Here is a 19,196-nt window from a genome sequence, read left to right as displayed (position 1 = left end):
TAGTTCTAAGTTCTAGGGGACTGAAGACCACAGCAGTTAAGTCCCATAGTGCTCAGAGCCATTTGAACAACAGATGTATGTGTACGATTTAGCACAGTGGTACAAAATATATGCCCAGAGAGAGAAAGAGCTGACCAATATCAGCAAAACCCAATCGAAAAGTATGTCGCTAACCCTCCAATGCTTACGTGTGGGGCGTAACAGCGAACACAGAACTAGCAATGACCGAGAAGTCTGCGCAATGTATGTGGAATCGTCTCTGATCTGGATACTGGCGGTAGATAAGCGTTGCTAATAGTTTACGCCCCAAGTACTCCCCTATCTCACCTCCTTTCTCTGTAGACCAGCCAGAATGAAACTTTGAAAAACTACCGACTATACATGGGAAATTTCAGCCTCGATCACCTAGAGGTCCGAAATAAAATGAAGAAACCTAGAATGACGTAAACCACTGCATAGTTATTGTATGATGTTGCTGTTCTTTCGTATACTTCTGAAAGGACCGAAAAGATTTTTGAGCCTACGGCCTTATGTAATTATGACCCAAAGAAAATAATTACGTTGGTTCCTAGTGGGCACTGAAATACATCAATGGAAGGTCGAAAATTTCACTACAGGTGCACAAACACGCTCAAACCATGCGAGCAACGAGGATAATGGAGTGAGGCGCAATATCAGTACTGTGGATAAATAGCAAATTTAAGACCATCAATGACCGTGTCGAGATGGCCCAGGCGGTCAAGGCGACCATTCACGAGAGACAGAGGAATCCATGTTCGAGTCCCACTCTGTCGCAAGTTTTCAAATTTCTCCAGTGACGTATCTGGATGCCCACTTGTAGCTAATGTCGTTACTTCCATTGGATCTAATGCCGTAATTAAAAGACGTTGCTATCAATCCTTCTGTGACCATCACATTGGTAAGATTAGTCTGGAGTTTCCCTCAGATGTTGGCAGGAGTGGCGCAACTGCTATAGAACTCACAAGTGAACCTAAATAATGAAAAGTTTGAGGTCATTTACATAAGTGCTAAAAAAATCCTTTAAACTTCAGTTACACGATAAATCAGTCAAATCTATAGGCCGTAAATGCAAGTAAATACCTAGGAATTACAATTACGAACAACTTAAATTGGAAACAGCACATAGGAAATGTTGTAGGGAAGGTAAATCAAAGACTGAGTTTTACTGGCAGAACCTCTAATTTGAACTAGACGTTGATGTGGCGAAAGCGACCGCATGATAGAGCACTCTGATATGCAGCTACTTGTGCGTACTAACAAATGAAAGATTAATAATTCTTCAGCAGGTTCAGATGAGTAAAATAGGTGTGAAATGTACCGTTCATATAATAAGCATTATCCTGCAAAATTTATCTAGGTCATCAGTAGTCAAAAAATGGTTCAAATGGCTCTGAGCACTATGGGACTTAACTTCTGAGCTCATCAGTTACCTAGAACTTAGAACTAATTAAACCTAACTAACCTAAGGACATCACACACATCCATGCCCGAGGCAGGATTCAAACCTGCGACCGTAGAGGTCGCTCGGCTCCAGACTGCAGCGCCTAGAACCGCACGGCCAGTCCGACCGGCCGTGTCTTCTGAAGTATGTACTGCAAAATGGTATAAATTTGCAGGATCATCCAGTGGTGTATGTTGCTACTGTATGCGAAATGTGTTGTGAATAGAGTTACTAGTGAAGGAACTATAAATTACAACGTCATGCTGATGTGGCACGTCTCAGTATTTGATGCCCTATCTCCAGAACGGGAGGCGTACAATGATATGCTTTTGGAAGTACATTCGATGGCAAAGGTGGATACTGTGTGCGAAAAGTGTTGAAAATAGAGCTAATAGTAATAAAGTAATAAATCTAAAGATCTTAAATTATGTGGTAGTTTTTCACGTCTTCAATGTCTATGACGTGGTATTTCCTGAACAAAGTGTCGTACAATGATGTAAATTTTCTGGTACATTGCGTGGTATTTATGAATAGAGTCAGAAAAATGTTTCACGTGTAAAGATAGTAGTAAACAAGCACGAAATCAAAATGTTATGTTTTTCAGTCCCCTAGAACTTAGAACTACTTAAACCTAACTAACCTAGAACCGCCCGGCCACTCCGGCCGGCTCCATCAGTAGTGGTTCTTCAGTTTGCTGATTTCTAATTTTGTTTGGTAACTGGCATCCTTGCATCTCTATCGTGTTATATCTCATTTTCATGTTGGCAGCATTCCCGAAATTCATATGCCGGAAGTTCAATCGTATTTCCTGAAGGAATATTTCAAATTACTTTATTGAGGCAGTAGTAAATACGGAATATATTTGTGGAACTGTAGCCCCCTTTAGTGGTATCAGATACATTCCACACACATTTGAGAGGCTGCAGCTTAAATTAAAACTCGTAAGCAGATATAGTGCAGAGCCAGCCACACTGTGGAGGATCCTCCACGTTCACGATACTGCGCCTTCCAGGACGATCACTAGCGATTATTACGGTAATGATCCGTCAATGTACATGGTATGCTTACGTCATTGGATCATTGTTTCGAAACTATATACATAAGGACGATTATTCGAAGCAACAAGTTTCGATTACCTTGCTAGTTCTATCTTACTATGTTCCTCAGTATACTGAACTCCGCGGCACCTGGCGCCTGGCGCCGGTTTTGAATGACTTTTTTTATACTGAACTCCAGATCATAGAAGACTGTTTACTGTTAGCCGATTATCTGTCATTACCAATCAGCTACTTTATTGCTTTATATACTTTTGTACACACAGCACACTGGAAGCTTTGCAAGATAACACATAGAGTAGTCTTCAAGTCCGACCATCACTTGTTACAATTAAGAATTAGGACAATCCCAAGAAACAGAAGGACAACACAAAATAAAATATAAGGCCAGGCGGAATATAATTGGAGATAAACAATAACAAACTTACGGAAGAAATTAATCAAAGTTCAACAGAAAATTGGTAAGACCTCTTGAATACAATTCGGAATGCAGTTCCTTGCGGTTAACCTCCTAGGAACCGAAAACATAGATGGTGGAACACAACTTGTGATCAGGCCACTGAACGTAGAATCCAGGCCTGGATGACGTCTGGTAAAAACAGACAACAAAGACATGGGAAGATTTCCACAAGGTCAGGAAACAATCCTCATAATATATTCAAAGAGTGAAAAGGACATACGACAAAATAGGGCTAAATCAAATCCAGGAAGACTTCACGAATAATAACATCAGAAAGTCTCACAAGATATTCACGGAAAGTATAAAGGGTTATCAACCAGCAAACACCTACTTCAAAAGAGCAGATTGATCTCGGGAAGCAAACACTACGGAACACTACAAAATTCTTAAGATATTTGATAAACTCCTCAACTGCGAGAAACCTAAAGAAAAATTACACTTCATGAAAACAGTACCAAACCTACTTTCGGTACCGCGTACAGTAATAGAGGTGAGGAGACTATAAAAATATTAAAAAAACAGTGCCACGGGATAAGATGGTATTATCACAGAGATATGGAAACTCAGAAACATCACAATGAAATCCATAGAGTCCTCACAGTACTATGGAATACAGGAAAAATTCTACAGAAATGAAAATTCCGTTGATTCACCCATTCCACAGAAAGGTCAACAAGACAGAGTCCGCTAACTACAGCGGTAGCTCATTGTAACTGGTCACCTAGAAAATTATCTCCAAGGCATTACTTAAAAGAGTGTAACTGCAGGGTGATACAAACAGAAGTGAATACCAAGGAAGCTTCAGAAAAGGAAGGTCCTGTACTGAACAGATTTGGAATTTGCGAACTCTCTTGATGCTCAGACAGACGAACAAAACTGCACTCTCCTTCTTGGACTTTAAGAAGGCCAGGGCCCTCCATATACAGGCAGACTCTCTTTGACAGGCGAGAAGAATATAGAATAATAAAAACTAGGAGAATCATACAGCAGACACTTACATACATGACATGAAAAATTAAATTTAAGGTAGAAATTTCAAACGGGGTTCGGATAAGGAGATGATCTCAAGCCGCATTTATTCAACATAGACTAGGACACAAATATCAAACAACAACATTAAAAAATAAAAGGAATTCAGTTTTGAAGAACATGTGTAACCACGACGATGATAAGATGCCCGGCATTTGCAAATGACCTGGAAATACTCAGCATCAATAGACAAGAATCACAAGAAGTGCTGGGACTCTTATATGACGTCTCTGTCGAAACAGGGCTACAGATATCAGACAAAAAAGCGCAGTACTTGGAAATAAAAAAAAAAACAACCAAGCCACGCACTCAAAATGCGGAAAGGGAGGATCAAGCAAGACATCCAAGATGAAAGTAACAGAAAAAGTTCAGAAAGCGTACAAACTGACAAGGATGCACTAAAATAAAACAAATCTATGAGTATATCCACGTGGATACTCAGCAAATCACACTGAAGTGCCTCGCAGAGCGCTCATCAAACCGCCTTCATAATAATTCTCTATTATTCCATTCTCGAACAGCGCGAAAAAAAAACACCTATATCTCTCTGTGCGATCTCTGATCTCCATTATTTTATTATAATGATCGTTTCTCCCTATGTACGTCGGATCAACAAAATATTTTCGGATTCGAAGGAGAAAGTTGGAGACTGAAATTTCATGAGAAGATTCCGCCGCAACGTAAAGCGACTTTGTTTTAATAATGTCCACCCTAAATCCTGTATCACGTTAGTGACACTCCCTCCTCTACTTCCCGATAATAGAAAATGTGCTGCTCTTCTTTAAACATTCTTGCAGAACTCAGTTAATCCTATCTGGAAGGATAGCAGACCGCGGTGCAATACTCCAAAACAGGACGGACAAGTGTAGTGTAGGCAGTCTCTTTAGTAGATCTGTAACATTTTCGAAGTGTTCTGCCAACAAAACACAGTCTTTGGTTAGCCCCTCCCACAACATTTTCTATGATCTGTTCCAAGTTTAATTTGTTCGTAATTGTAATTCCTAGGTATTTAATTGAATTTATGGCCTTCAGATTTTACTCATTTATCGTGGAACCCAATTTTACCGGATTGCTCTTAGCACTCGTATGGATGACCTCACACTGTTCATTATTTAGGGACATTCGCCAGTTTTCATGTCATACAAACGTATTTTTTCTAAATAGTTTCCCAATTTTTTGGACCATCTGATGACTTTACTAGGCTATAAACGATAGTACCATCTGCAAGCAGTCTAAGACTGCCGCTCAGATTGTCTCCTAAATTGTTTACATATATAACGAACAGCAGAGGCCCTATAACACTACCTTGGGGAACATCAAGGCACGTTTGTTTTACTCGGTGACTTTCCGTCAGTTACCACGAACTGTGGCCTCTCTGATGGGAAATAATGAATCCTGTCACATAACTGACACGATATTGCATAAAAACGCAACTTTATTACTAGCCGCTTGTGTAGTGCAGTATGGAAAGCCTTCTAAAAATCGAGAAGTACGGAATGAAATTGAAATCTGTTGTCTGTAGCACTCAAAACTTCATGCATGCTAAGACCTATTTATGTATCACAAGACCCACGTTTTTTTCTTTTTTTAATTCGTGTTGAATGTATGTCTGTAGACCGTTTTGTTCGAGGTAATTCATAATGCTCGAAAATAATATATGTTCCAAAATCCTTCTGCACATCGACATCAATGGTATGGGTATGTAATTTAGTGGATTGCTCCTACTACTTTTCGTGAATATTCATGCGACTTGTGCAACTTTCCAGTCCTTGGGTACGGGTCTTTCAACGAGCGATCGGTTGCATATGATTTTTAAGGAAGGAGCTATTACATCAGCAGATTCTGAAAGAAACCTTATTGGTATACAGTCTGCACCGGAAGACTTGCTTTTATTAAGTGATTTAAGTTGATTCACTGCTCCGAAGATATCTACTTCTAAGTTACTCATGATGGCAGCTGTTCTTGATTTGAAATCTGGAATATTTACTTCGTCTTCTTTGGTGAAGGAATTTCGGAAGTCTGTGCTTAGGACCTCTGTCGTCGATAGTATTTCCATTGCTATTGCGCAGAGATGGCAGCGACTGTGTCTTGCCACTAGCATACTTTACATACGATCAGGTTTCGAGACAAGGTTACATTGTGGAAACTGTCATAAACACTTCGCATTGAAGCCTGCGCTAAATTTCGAGCTTTTGTAAAAAATGACAGATCTTGGGGAATTTGCTTTTGTTTCAAATTTAGCATGCTTTTTCCGTTGTTTCTTCAACAGTATCTCTCAGAACGGCGTCAAGTGAATTTTTATCTTCTTTGTCGAATAGATATCTTTCTTGTTTATTTTTGGAGAATTTGGGGGTTACAATATTCAGTCTCGCTACGACATCCCTGTGTTCACTAATAATGTAACTGTTTTGATGCTCGTTATTAGCTCAGGATTATACGTTGGTAAGACAGGCTAAACTCTGGCACTGCAATTGTAAGTAGGCTGTTTAGTTTCTTATGTTGGTAGCGCCACCGCCACGTAGCGCTCTGTATGAAAATCACTGGCTGTGCTGTGTGCAGTCTGTGGCTGGGTGGCATTGTTGGAATTCTCTATTGTAGTGTTGGGCAGTTGGCTGTTAACAGCGCTTAGCGTTGAGCAGTTGGAGGTGAGCCGCCAGCAGTGGTGGGTGTGGGGAGAGAGATGGCGGAATTTTGAGAGCGGACAATCTGGACGTGTGTCCATCAGAAAGAGTAAATTTGTAATATAGGATACCATGGCCCGATATATATGTATATTATAACTTTTGAAGACTATTGAGGTAAATACGTTGTTTGTTCTCTATCAAACTTTTCATTTGCTAACTATGCCTATCAGTAGTTAGTGCCTGCAGTAGTTTGAATCTATTATTTAGCTAACAGTAGTGGCGCTCGCTGTATTGCAGTAGTTCGAGTAACGAAGATTTTTGTGAGGTAAGTGATTCATGAAAGGTATAAGTTATTGTTAGTCAGGGCCATTCTTTTCTATGGATTTGTCAAAGTCAGATTGCGTTGCGCTAAAAATATTGTGTGTAAGTTTAAGCACAGTCGTTTATAATTTTTCTAAGGGGACGTTTCACAATAGAGTTATATTACCAGAAACACTCTATGCATCAGTAATGGCTACAGTTGGAGCGCGAAACATCACACAGGCAGAAAAAATAGAATGTAAAATACTCAGAAAAAATTTTGGAGCAGTAGACAGAGATGGTTCATGGGTCAAGAGACCAACCAAAGAATTATACGAACGCGCAGACAGACTCACAGACGTGATCAGAAAACGCCGAATGACGTTCTGTGGACACATAAAAAAAATTAACAACAACAAACTCACAAATAGGATTATGGTGTTGTAAACAATCCAAACAAAAAAAAAACAGTTGGTTTCAAGAAAAAGGAGAGGACCTAAGACTGTAACGGACCAGTATTGGAATTACAAATGAAAGAGAGAAATACAGAAACAAAACTATTAACACGAAATTTGAAGTAAATGAAAGGAAAAAACTAGAAAAAATATGGACCGAATAAAGCAAACAAGAACACATTCAAAGAATGAACCGGTTTGTGGAAAATATAAGAAGCAGGAAACAAGAAAGAAATTAATATTCATGTAACATTTAAGTTAACCACTGTCCTGGAGGCAAAAACGAGTAGCAATAATAATAATAAATATTTCATACACGTTTCTGCATAAATCAGACTGTTCATTGATTCAACTGAGCTTTCTTAATGACATAACTGGTTTCTTATGCGTAATATTGAGACGGCTGTAATTCCAGCTACTTAAAAGAGGGTTCGGGTTTATCTGTAATTATTAATCGAAACAATTCATTCTTTATTCTTTTGAAATATTTCGGGCTTCTCGTAAAACCGTCCGTATGTGCCAACTGCTACGGGCATTCGGCGGCCAGCGACAGTCGAGAATTGTGATTCTTTTTTGTTCTGAAACCATAATGCCACTTTGTGTAAGCATTGTATTAAAGCGATTATACCATTACCTATCATTGTCTGTTTTTCGGGAAGCAAATATTTAATTTATTTCTACTTAAGCAATGAATATTTTAGCTTCGATTGTTAAACCTGAGCGATGAACTGACTGCTATAATGCCTGAAAATTAAAAATGAATTTTTTTCTCCACTTAGTTTATTTTAGGAATGGAATTAATTTGCCCATTTTCTGTCTTCGCACTTGGGTACACTATACGGCTGCTTGTAGTTCATCTACAAAAATGAATTGTGATGTAGTTGTCTGGGCGTGTCGGTTACGAAGATACAGATGTCCATGTAAGATTCAATATATTTTAGTTTTCCTGAAGTAAGTGCAATATCAGTTTATTTTATGTCTCCCAATACTGGGGCCAAACCATGTTACTGTACTAATATTTCGTTGTTGTGCCTTATTATTTTATACACTATTATATACAAAAATTACAATTTTCATTCTTGAGATTTGCTTTCTTTCTATTGTATGAGATTATCCTTCATTCACGTTTTACGATTCCAATTGGGTAAAAAGATGCCGCGTAGACTTACAGCTGAAGAAATTCTACATTAACTGGATCACCCTAAAGTGAGTGAAGGTGAAACTGATGACTTAGAGTTGGAGATTAATCCACCCGATGCTGATAAAATAACAGATGTTTTTGCCAGTGTCCCTTAAATTTGAGTGTCTGTAATTTTTCTTCTCATATACTAATTTTCTTTTAAAATTGCTTTGTCTTCCATTTGTAACTCAAGGTATGACATTAATGCAAAAAAATTTGCAAAAAATAAGTTAATAAGAATTTGGCAAGTAATGGGTTAATTATAAAATTCTGTATGAATACGACATACTCGTTACTGCACAGACGGAAGGAAATATCAGCATGAGGAAATAATGAAGTTGGAGTAATGAAATTTCGGGAGTTCATTTCTCTAGGTAATACATTGAACTGGTTAACACTGCAAAATCTTTAACGCAAGCTCAAGTTAAGGCGTTGCAAATGTGAAATGCTGGTCCATTTGTGTGTGAATTCCTAAGGGACCAAACTGCTGAGGTCATCGGCCCCTAGACGTACACACTACTTAAACTAACTTACGCTGAGGACAACACAAACACACCCATGTCCGAGGGAGGACTCGAACCTCTGGCGTGAGGGGCCGCACAATTCGTGACACGGCGTTATTAACGGCGCGGCCAGTCCGCGCGTCCGCTGGTCCATTAATAACCGGTGTAGCCGCCAGAATGTTGAATGCCTGAAAGCATACAATTTGCATTGCATCGTACAGGTGCCGGATATCAGTTTGTGGGATGGGATTCCATGCCTGTGGCTATTCCTTGGTTAATACAGGGATGGATAATGCTGTCAGTGCATAATACTGAAGTTGTCGTCCCATTATGTCCATTATGTTCTCGACTACAAACAGATCTGATGTTCGAGCAGACCAAGGCAATATTTCGACATTCTCTAGAGCATTTTGGGTTACATCAACGGTACTTGGGCGAGCGTTATCCTGTTGGAAAACACCCCCTGGCGTTCTGTACATGAATGGCAGCAATACAGATCGAATTACCTGACTGGCGTACAAATTTGCAATCAGGGTGCGTGGGATAACCACGAGAGAGCTGCTGCTACCATACGCAATCGCACTCCAGACCATATCTTCAGGTGGACGCCAATTATGTCTAGCACGCAGAAAGGTTGGTTGCAGGCTCTCAACTGGCCTGCTTCTAACGACCACGCTCCCATCAATGGCACAGAGGCAGAACCAGCTTTCATTGGAAAACGCTACAAATGGTTGAAATGGCTCTGAGCACTATGGGACTTAACATCTGAGGTCTTCAGTCCCCTAGAACTTAGAACTACTTAAACCTAACTAACCCAAGGACATCACAAACATCCATACCTGAGGCAGGATCCGAACCTACGACCGTAGCAGTCGAACGGTTTCGGACTGAAGCACCTAGAATCGCTCGGCCACCGCGGCCGGCAAAAACGCAACCGACCTCCACCCTGTCCTCCAATGAGCTGTCGCTTGACACTATTGAAGTTGCAACTGGCGGTCTGGCGGGGATTTGGGGTCAATGGAATGCATGCTAGAGGTCGTCTGCTTCGGAGTTATCCTGTTTTTTTTTTTTTTTTTTTTAAGCCATACGCTGAACACGATAGTCTTCTTTCTAAGTAGTGCCACATGACCGTCCGGAGCCCGGTCTCCTTGTGACTGTACAGCCTCGTGACGACTGCTGCCATCACTCATATACAGTGGCTACAAAACTACCCTATCTCTACGCGAAATCGCATTAGGAACATTCAGCTTCTCGTAGCCTTATTACACGACCTCGTTGAAACTCAGTGAGGTGTTGATAATGGCGCCTTTGTCGCCTTAAAGGTATTCTTGAGTAACATAAACTCATCACGTCTGATCTCAAAGGCAACTAACGCTCACGACCATTACGCCGTTTATTTAAAGCAAACCTGATTCACATCCTCAAAGTGCCGCTACTAGCACCACCCTTATGCGGCTGGCGCGAAATTGGAATAGACACCATCTTTTAGACTGAGAAATACGCCTACCAGCTTCTGTTTACGTTGCACAGTTTCTTCTTTGTATTGCCATTTTTTTCGACAGAGTATTTTATCTCAACGATTTCACGAAAACTTTACGTTGCGAAACCGAACTGAAGGCACATACACACTTTTCTTGCCCATTTACGTGATCGTCAAAAGAATGTCAGAGATATGTCACATCTGTATTTGCCATTCGCTGTGAAGACCTGTTTGACTGTACATTCTCCTCATTGCCTGCGGCCGATTAAGTTAAAGGTATGTACTTCCTCCACATGCGCACTGCATTTGTAATATGTTTAAATGATTTTCCATGCTCGATCATGTAAGTTTACGATGATAATTATTACTTGCGGCACCAAGAAAACAAACAGAAGCATCTTTCAACAAGCAGTTGACGAGATCTAGATAACAATTTCTGATTGTCACTGAAAGTCAAAAATAGATTAACCTTTCGATTTGACTTTGGTTTTGGTTAATACAATTTTGCGACCGCAAACTGTAAACAGATGTGAACCTTTACGTAATTTCCAGCCATATAAAACACTTTTCATTGTGCTCAAAGGGTTTTCTAGCCATAAGTTTATATATATGCTGATTATTATTATTTAAGTTCCATTTAAAAACACTGTAAAAGCGAATCACTACTCAAAATGACGTCAAGTTTGAACGTAAAGTTTGAAACGCACTACGCAACGCATTCTGAACGTGACCCCAGCAACACTCAATTGTGTCGTGGAACTTACTGCTTCTCGATTTCAACTTGTGGCAGGAAACGTTTGATAATACATTGAACATGTCTCACGCCACACGCAGGGCAGTTGCAAACCGATTTCATTGTTGCTTTTTGCCGCCCGGTTTGGCCTACATCCTTCTGAATCTGCTAAGAGTGTTCATCTCTTGGTCTCCCTTTACAATTTTTATCCTCCACGCTGTCTTTCAATACGACACTGATGATCGCTTGATGCCTCAGATGATTTTCGTTATCGTGGTAATAATTTACTTATGGACTAATTGTCATTATGACCGAAGATCTCTAATTGTTGGCCGGCCAGTGTGGCCGAGCGGTTCTAGGCACTTCAGTCTGGAACCGTGCGACCGCTACGGTCGCGGGTTCGAATCCTGCCTCGGGCATGGATGAGTGTGATGTCCTTATGTTAGTTAGGTTTAAGTAGTTCTAAGTTCTAGGAAACCAATGACCTCAGATTTTAATTCCCATATTTCTCAGAGCCATTTGAACCATTGTTGCTTTTTTTGTGGTTTTTGGCTTCAGGACAAGTAAAAGCCGATTTTTCCCATCCGTTGTAATGTTACCTTGCCGTAGTCGATGGACTTGGCGAATTACCAATGCGACAACTGCTGAATGTCAGACATGTGTGGTATTGTACAATGCGCAGTATGGTTGGTTTAATGTGCGACTTACACTATAGCCGTCGTATTGTGATTCATCAGTTATTTGTAGCCGAAGCCATTTACGTTACGACGCTTACATCGCCATCTGGTGCGAAAATTTTCGTCAATTTTAATTGATTCTGGGTAGCAAATATTTATTCTGCTTTGTGTAACTGGACTGGACTGGACATATGGACCCTAAGAGTCGTCAGTCTCATTTTCTCTGGTGTTTCACTAGGTATTTGCATCTTAGTTTTTGCATTGTGTACCTGGAATCAGCTCATAACTTCTACCAGGTACTGGCTTTCGAAAATTCTCAATATAGTGAAATGAAAACAATTTCATCCCTAGATCAGTGTATTTGTTTGTGTGATAGTTCTACACAAATTACCACCATGCTCAATGGTATTCCTCAAGCACCCTTAGTGATCATACAATCACTGCAGGGGACTTTGCACGTGGAATTGAAGTTTAAAAAGAAAGGGGTTGCACTGATCTACGGAGCAACCATTTGAATATTCTATGAATTCCAAGTATTAGATCCAGAATGATTTGGAAAAGCAGCAAAGCTGGATGACATATGTGTACAGACTGAACCAATTTGAGGGAGTTAGTGTACCAAACTACTAATCCATCAGAATAAATCATCACTCGACACTAAGATGCATGCAGTGCATCAATACATTGAAATTAGTGTCAACCAACCATGCGTGATGTGGGCACTGAGCTACATTCTTAGTTAAATACGTACTGTCATTCTCAAAACTATCCAAACGACCTTAATTGCAGCCCGCCTGATTCGTTCGTAACTCACATATTGTAACCGTCTCGCAGATCACCTAATCTTTTTTCGCTAGAGTAGTTGGACCATTCAAACTGGTTACTGCTATAGAACTTTGCTCTGTGTGGCAATCAGTCCAGATGCAAATCAATACCACGATAATAAAAAATTGGGAAACTAGTTATTAGAGTTATCATTTAACGTTTGAAAACTCGGCTGTTTTGCAATATATAACATTTCAAAATGCATGTTCCAACTGATATATTGCAAAAATTTTGCACTAGACCTGGAACCGGGACTCCTATCCAGCCATTATTCTTCCTGTTAAGTAAACACATAAGATTTTAAATAAGGTTTCGGTCTCATAAATAATAAAGTATGCATCAGATTAAACTTGAAATGGTGTGCTGCACAGTTTTGAGAGGGATAGGGTTTCGAAACCGGCACCTAATCGACTGTTAACTATCCACAATAAAAATATTAGATATCGAACATTTTCGCTAGCAGCGGTATTAACAGCAACTAAAATAGGAAACAAGGAAGTTTAGCTCTTACTGACATTCGAATCCAGCACCATTCAACCTTCTTATCAGGCCACGAACAATCGTTAAATATCAGTGAGTTTCACAAGTAGGGAGATGTGCGTGTTTCTTAACTGGAGATAACGTGACTAATAGTTCTGTTCTGATGAAATCAAACCTGCACGTATCATTGTTGTTGATTACACGTGAAGAGACCTTAACTACCAAATTATCTAACACCACTAGCTGGCAGTTGGATGCTTGAACCTAAAATAATATGATGGACATTACTGTGTCTAAGTGGCCGTCCAAACCACAACCAGTCGTTGTTGTTGACAACTACAACGCACAGAGGCACGTCAAAAATATTAATTATTTTCAGTTTTAGTACATGTGTTACAGCTTGAAATATCTCTATGAAAAATTGTGTGTCGAATCACGACTGTAACTCAGATACGCGTCTTTCGTTGAGACTTTGAGGATTTTCGAATCTTGGGGAATTAACTAGACGTAGGAACTGTATCGCCCTGAAGGGTCAGATCCCACGAAAGATGTGATCTGAGCTCGAATTCCAATACCGCATCAATATTTTTAATACCTCAGTTTCAAGTATAATAAATAGCGCGATTCTGAAACTTACATTTCGTCTGGTTTATTAATAAAATAAATTTTCAGGTATAAGAAAGCTTACTGGTAACACAGATGGCCGCGACTTCCGCCTCTCCAATGGCCCTATCTACACCGCCGTTCCTTCGGTCATCAGCGAAATGACGTCATGTTTAATGTGGCTAACCAACATTGTTCAACTGGCATTACCAGTGGTGAATAGAATCTGATCATGCATCTTAAAAATTATTTTCTGAAGCGTGAATGGAACCCAGTTCTCATGAATAGGAGGCTGGAATCACAGACCACGAAACTGCGAACATGGATGCGTATGATTTTCTCGTAACGAAAATTGCTCCACAATTCATGAGAATTCTGACACTCTGGGGGCAGATTACAACCCGCTGAAAAAATTCGTTTCCTTGTTCGTCCCCATCGTCATCCTCCAGATGTCTTGACGAACCAACGCTTAAATAACACTTGAAATGGTAGGCGCAGAAATAAAATCCCGTAACACCCATCAGCACGAACTGCCAAAATTTTTCATCAACTACTGTTTTCTATTTGAGATGTTGTAGTGCTGCATGTGGGCCTACCAATGGTCTAGTGGCAAACGTGGTGGAGGGAAAACGCAGACAATTTTCTCGTTGGAAGTCGGATTCTTTCGGCGTGAATTATTTACCACATTCAAGAACACGAACAGGGTATGATGAATGAAGTTTTTTACGGTTAACTACTATCGTCCACCAGATTATTGGCGAATGTGATGTACTGAGACCATTTAACCTTCGTGACACTCTTGCGTATCGAGGGTAATGGTGAGGTAGAAAGAAAGGATGGATGAGCATGTTTAAGCATTCCAGTGACTAAGAGAACATTACAGACGAAGCGGAAGTTAGCATTGGGAAGAACGTGGATGAAATGCGACTGTACAGTTTCAGAGGGAATATGCCAGCATTTCTCCCTAATAAATGTAATGAAACAACAGAAAACATCAAACAGGATAGACAAACGGGCATTTGAACAACCGTGTCTTACCACCACAAAAAGAAATTAATGATTTATCCTACTAAAGAATGTCTGAAACAGAGGACAGAGCGAATCTCCAAAAAGAAGTTTAATGCATCTGGTGGCACGAAGAAGGTGGTACGAAATAGAACCCATGGGTGTGTCTACCGTAGACAGCATTTGTTGCCATCAGCCGAGACATCTTGCAGTCGCCATACAAGGGTAGTGACCAAAAGAAACTGCATCAAGTGTTGCTACTTGACGAGAACATCTGTCTGCAGTCTGCTGATTTCATTAGGAAACTATCCAGGAGTTTGACTGGAAAGCAGAACCTACAGCACGTATTCTTACACCCACAAACATTTACTTTTCTCACTCCATATCGAACAATCATCAAGAAAACTTCTTTGTTTACGAAAATGCGCTATAAACTTGTTTTGGCGATATCTTTACCTCTGAAACAGTAGCTTTCTACAGCCGTGGAATCCAAAACCTGCCGGAGCATTATCAGTATGTTCTAATTTGAGTGAGAAAATCCATAAATGAGATTAATTTCTCTCTTTCTTGTGTTTTTCTGGTATACTGAGTAAACCAGCGAACATGCCATAAAATGTACGCTTATCTAATACAAATGAATTACAACTTGCCATGACAACCTAACAACTGAAGTCTGTTTCAGTAAAACAGATTGTATTCGTAATACTAACCTGCCCAAAACTTCACTTGCTAGTAAGATATTACCGAGTTTAGACCACGATATGGTGTCTCTCTACAGCAAATCCTGCGTCCTATCCAAGAAGCATTTGAGGACCACCATGAACATTTGTAAATCTTGCAGCACGAGTAGACCGAGAAAGAAACCCAGTTAACAGAGAATGCAATGCCACACATAAATCAATCAAATTATGTATTCTCAAAAAACTAAAAATCTTGTCGTTATAAGCAGAAAAACATGTCGACAAGAATGCAGTATAGGAATTTCTCACATTTTTCTCCTTTAGATCTCTGGTGTACTAAATAAGGCTTTAGGTGTAAAAATTAAAATTTTCTCACTAATTTCAGAAATGGAAGCATGTAGCCAGATAAGAAATGAGGCAAAAATTCGACATATTTTAGAGGTCTCCAGCGACCTTCGAACTAGAAATTAACGAATCTTCCCTATTACTGGCCAAATTATCAGATAGCTGGCGATTTGTAGCTTTCTGTTGTACGCTCTCATTGCCACAGTGATTCATAACACAGATGACACGCAACATAAAGTATGATATTGGTTGTAGGTTTCTCGTGTAACAACGGTAATGGTATCAAGCCATAAATTTTATAAGCCAGTATTACACCTGAAGTGAGAATCATTCCGCATATTTACTCTAAGTGACAAGAAAATATCAAGTGAATTCATTGGAACGATTCTGAAAAATCCAGGAAGTAAATCGATGAGTTCATAATAGCCAAACGTATACTGTAATGTGTCCAATTCTCCATTAGTCTAGCTATAGGTAGAACATGATTGTTCAGTTGATGTGTATCTTGAGCTGGCTAGCAGTTGCGAGGCTCACACATCAAAGGCGCAGTGACGACGGCTGCCTCCACGTTGACAACTAGCCTAAATGCCTAAAGTATGGGTTTTATTCGCGTTGCTGCTACTATGATATGCATCTAAAGTGTAGTTACGAATTATATCCAGAAGCGCCCACTGTAAGTAAACGTCATTGAGAAACAGCTGGAAGAATTATTTGGGCCGCCCTCCACTTCGGTTGCTGTCGTAGCTAATTTTCTTTTTCTGTCTCAAGCATACTGCAAACTGAAAAGCTCATTGACCGGAATGAAGTCCCTCTTTTAGCGTCACCAGAGGCTGTTAACATTGTAAGTCACATTAATTTTAATATTATACACATAACACATTTCTTGCCAGACCTGAATCACCGAAGGTTATGAACCAATTTCGAGGCCTTTTTCAGGTGTGTATAATTTTCAGACACATGGCCTGTGAAGTTAATTTCTTCACTATCATTCCTGTTAGGCCATGTGCACTGGAATTATGCACAACCGTAAATAACGAATCAAGACTCCTTTCAGATTTTCAGAAGAATGGCATTTGTTTATTGGGAGAATAGAGTAAAAATAATTTTAATGCTGAGTATTTTACATCTCAACAGTTTGGCTTACAAATTCACAGCAGATGTAACAATGTATTTGAATTAATTAATAGACTTTATGCATTACTTGTACTGCAATGAAAAATAATGTTCCAAAGAGGAGGAGGTGGTGTTTAACGTCCCGTCGACAACGAGGTCATTCGAGACGGAGCGCAAGCTCGGGTTAGGGAAGGATTGGGAAGGATATCGGCGGTGCCCTTTCAAAGGAACCATCCCGGCATTTGCCTGAAACGATTTAGGGAAATCACGGAAAACCCAAATCAGTATGGCTGAAGACGGGATTGAACCGTCGTCCTCCCGAATGCGAGTCCAGTGTGCTAACCACAGCGCCACCTCGCTCGGTGAGGAGGAGGAGATTAGTGTTTAACGTACCACTGACAGCGATGTCATTAGATATGGAGCACGGGCTCGGAGTAGGAAAGGATGGAGAAGGAAAGCAGCTTTGCCCTTTCGAAGGAACCATATCAGCATTTGCCTTAAGCGAAAAATGTCCACGCGGGAAACCTCTCTTTAGGACAAGCCTTATCGTCTGTGATTACTTGCTTTGCTTTCTTTATCAGCTCGACCAAACTTTTTGAGAGTGCAAGAGGTGATACGCCGTACCAGTTTTCCTCGGAAGGATGGTAGTGAGCTGTGGTCGCTAGTAGGCGCAGTGAAAGAACATTCAGTATTAGTTATTTATTTCCACAAAAAAATCCTGACAGCAGTGACCGCTCTCCTTTCCTTTCCTTCCTTTTTCTCTCCACCTTCAATTTACATATATTGTAGGATACGTTTTACAACTATGTGATCATAGATTAACTTCGTGGAGTGGTTTAGAAATGGTTCAAATGGTTCTGAGCACTATGCTACTTAACTTCTGAGGACATCAGTCGCCTAGAACTTAGAACTAATTAAACCTAACCAACCTAAGGACATCACACACATCCATGCCCGAGGCAGGATTCGAACCTGCGACCGTAGTGGTAGCTCGGCTCCAGACTGCAGCGCCCAGAACCGCACGGCCACTCCGGCCGGCGGGAGTGGTTTAGAATTATCCTGATAAATTCACTAGCAATTTCTAATATACCTTAATGAGTCTCACTTTAGGTGTAACATTAGGTTATCAGATGTTTAATTTGATACCAGTAAGGGCATTTTGTGCAGAATCTGCAGAGCTAATTTTATATTTTGCGTTGAGAATTATCTGTCCAATAAAGCATAATGGCAACGAGAGCATACTGCAGACAGTGACAGATTACTAGCTAAACGGTAATGCGCAACGACTGAGAAAAGGAAAATGCCTTAGCTGCTTCTTCTTACGTCGCTAGAGACCTAGCTAATTTGTAGTATTTTTACTTAATGTCTTATCGAACTAATTTCTCCATCTTAAGTCCTCTAGTAGTCTAGTTTTAGCGCACCACCGATCTAAAAGTGAATATTTCAAGAAATTCTTGCATTGATCGTAATTCATATATTTTTTTCTGCCTATACTAACAAAATTTTTAGTTTTTTGTGAATACACAATTTGACTGATTTACATATTGCATTACATACAAGGTCCAATCACATTTATGTGATAACCGCCTATGCTTGGCGTCAACGTGTAATATCCACTCACAGACAGCAGGTGGCAGCACCAGCTGCGAAGGGTAAATAAAACGTGTCAGAGGGAATCTGAAAACAGTGCAGTAGTTGTCGTAATGCGTAAACGGAGCAATTATTCAGACTAGCAAGAGGGCATGATTTTTGGCTTTCAGTACAAACGTGGAAGCATTACTGATACTGGTAAGTTTATAAACTGTTCGTATGCTGCCGTGGTTAAAGAACACCATCCGTGGTAAAGCGACGTTATACAAAACCGGCACCGAGGCAACTGTGGAGCACCACGCGCCATACATGACGAGATGTATACAGGTTAAAAGACCAGAAACGGTTGAGCTCCTGCCTGCCTGGATTAACCACGGGGCTACGAACGGTGTTTCCTTAACGGTCATTGAGCGAACGTTGCTGCGTATGGGCCTCCACAGCTGCATTCGTGCGGACTGCTGTTCATTACTAACGAATGCTGGAATCTGCACACCACTTCCACTGATTGGGGACAGAAGGCGTTTGCAGATAAATATGTTTTTTGCTTCACCGGACAGATGGTCGATGGTGTGTATGGCTCTACGCCGGAGAAGGGAG

The sequence above is a fragment of the Schistocerca serialis genome, chromosome 3 (genome assembly GCF_023864345.2).
Source record: "Schistocerca serialis cubense isolate TAMUIC-IGC-003099 chromosome 3, iqSchSeri2.2, whole genome shotgun sequence".
NCBI lineage: Eukaryota > Metazoa > Arthropoda > Insecta > Orthoptera > Acrididae > Schistocerca > Schistocerca serialis.
The sequence above is the reverse complement of the archived record's forward strand: the minus strand, read 5'-3'. Positions refer to the sequence as shown.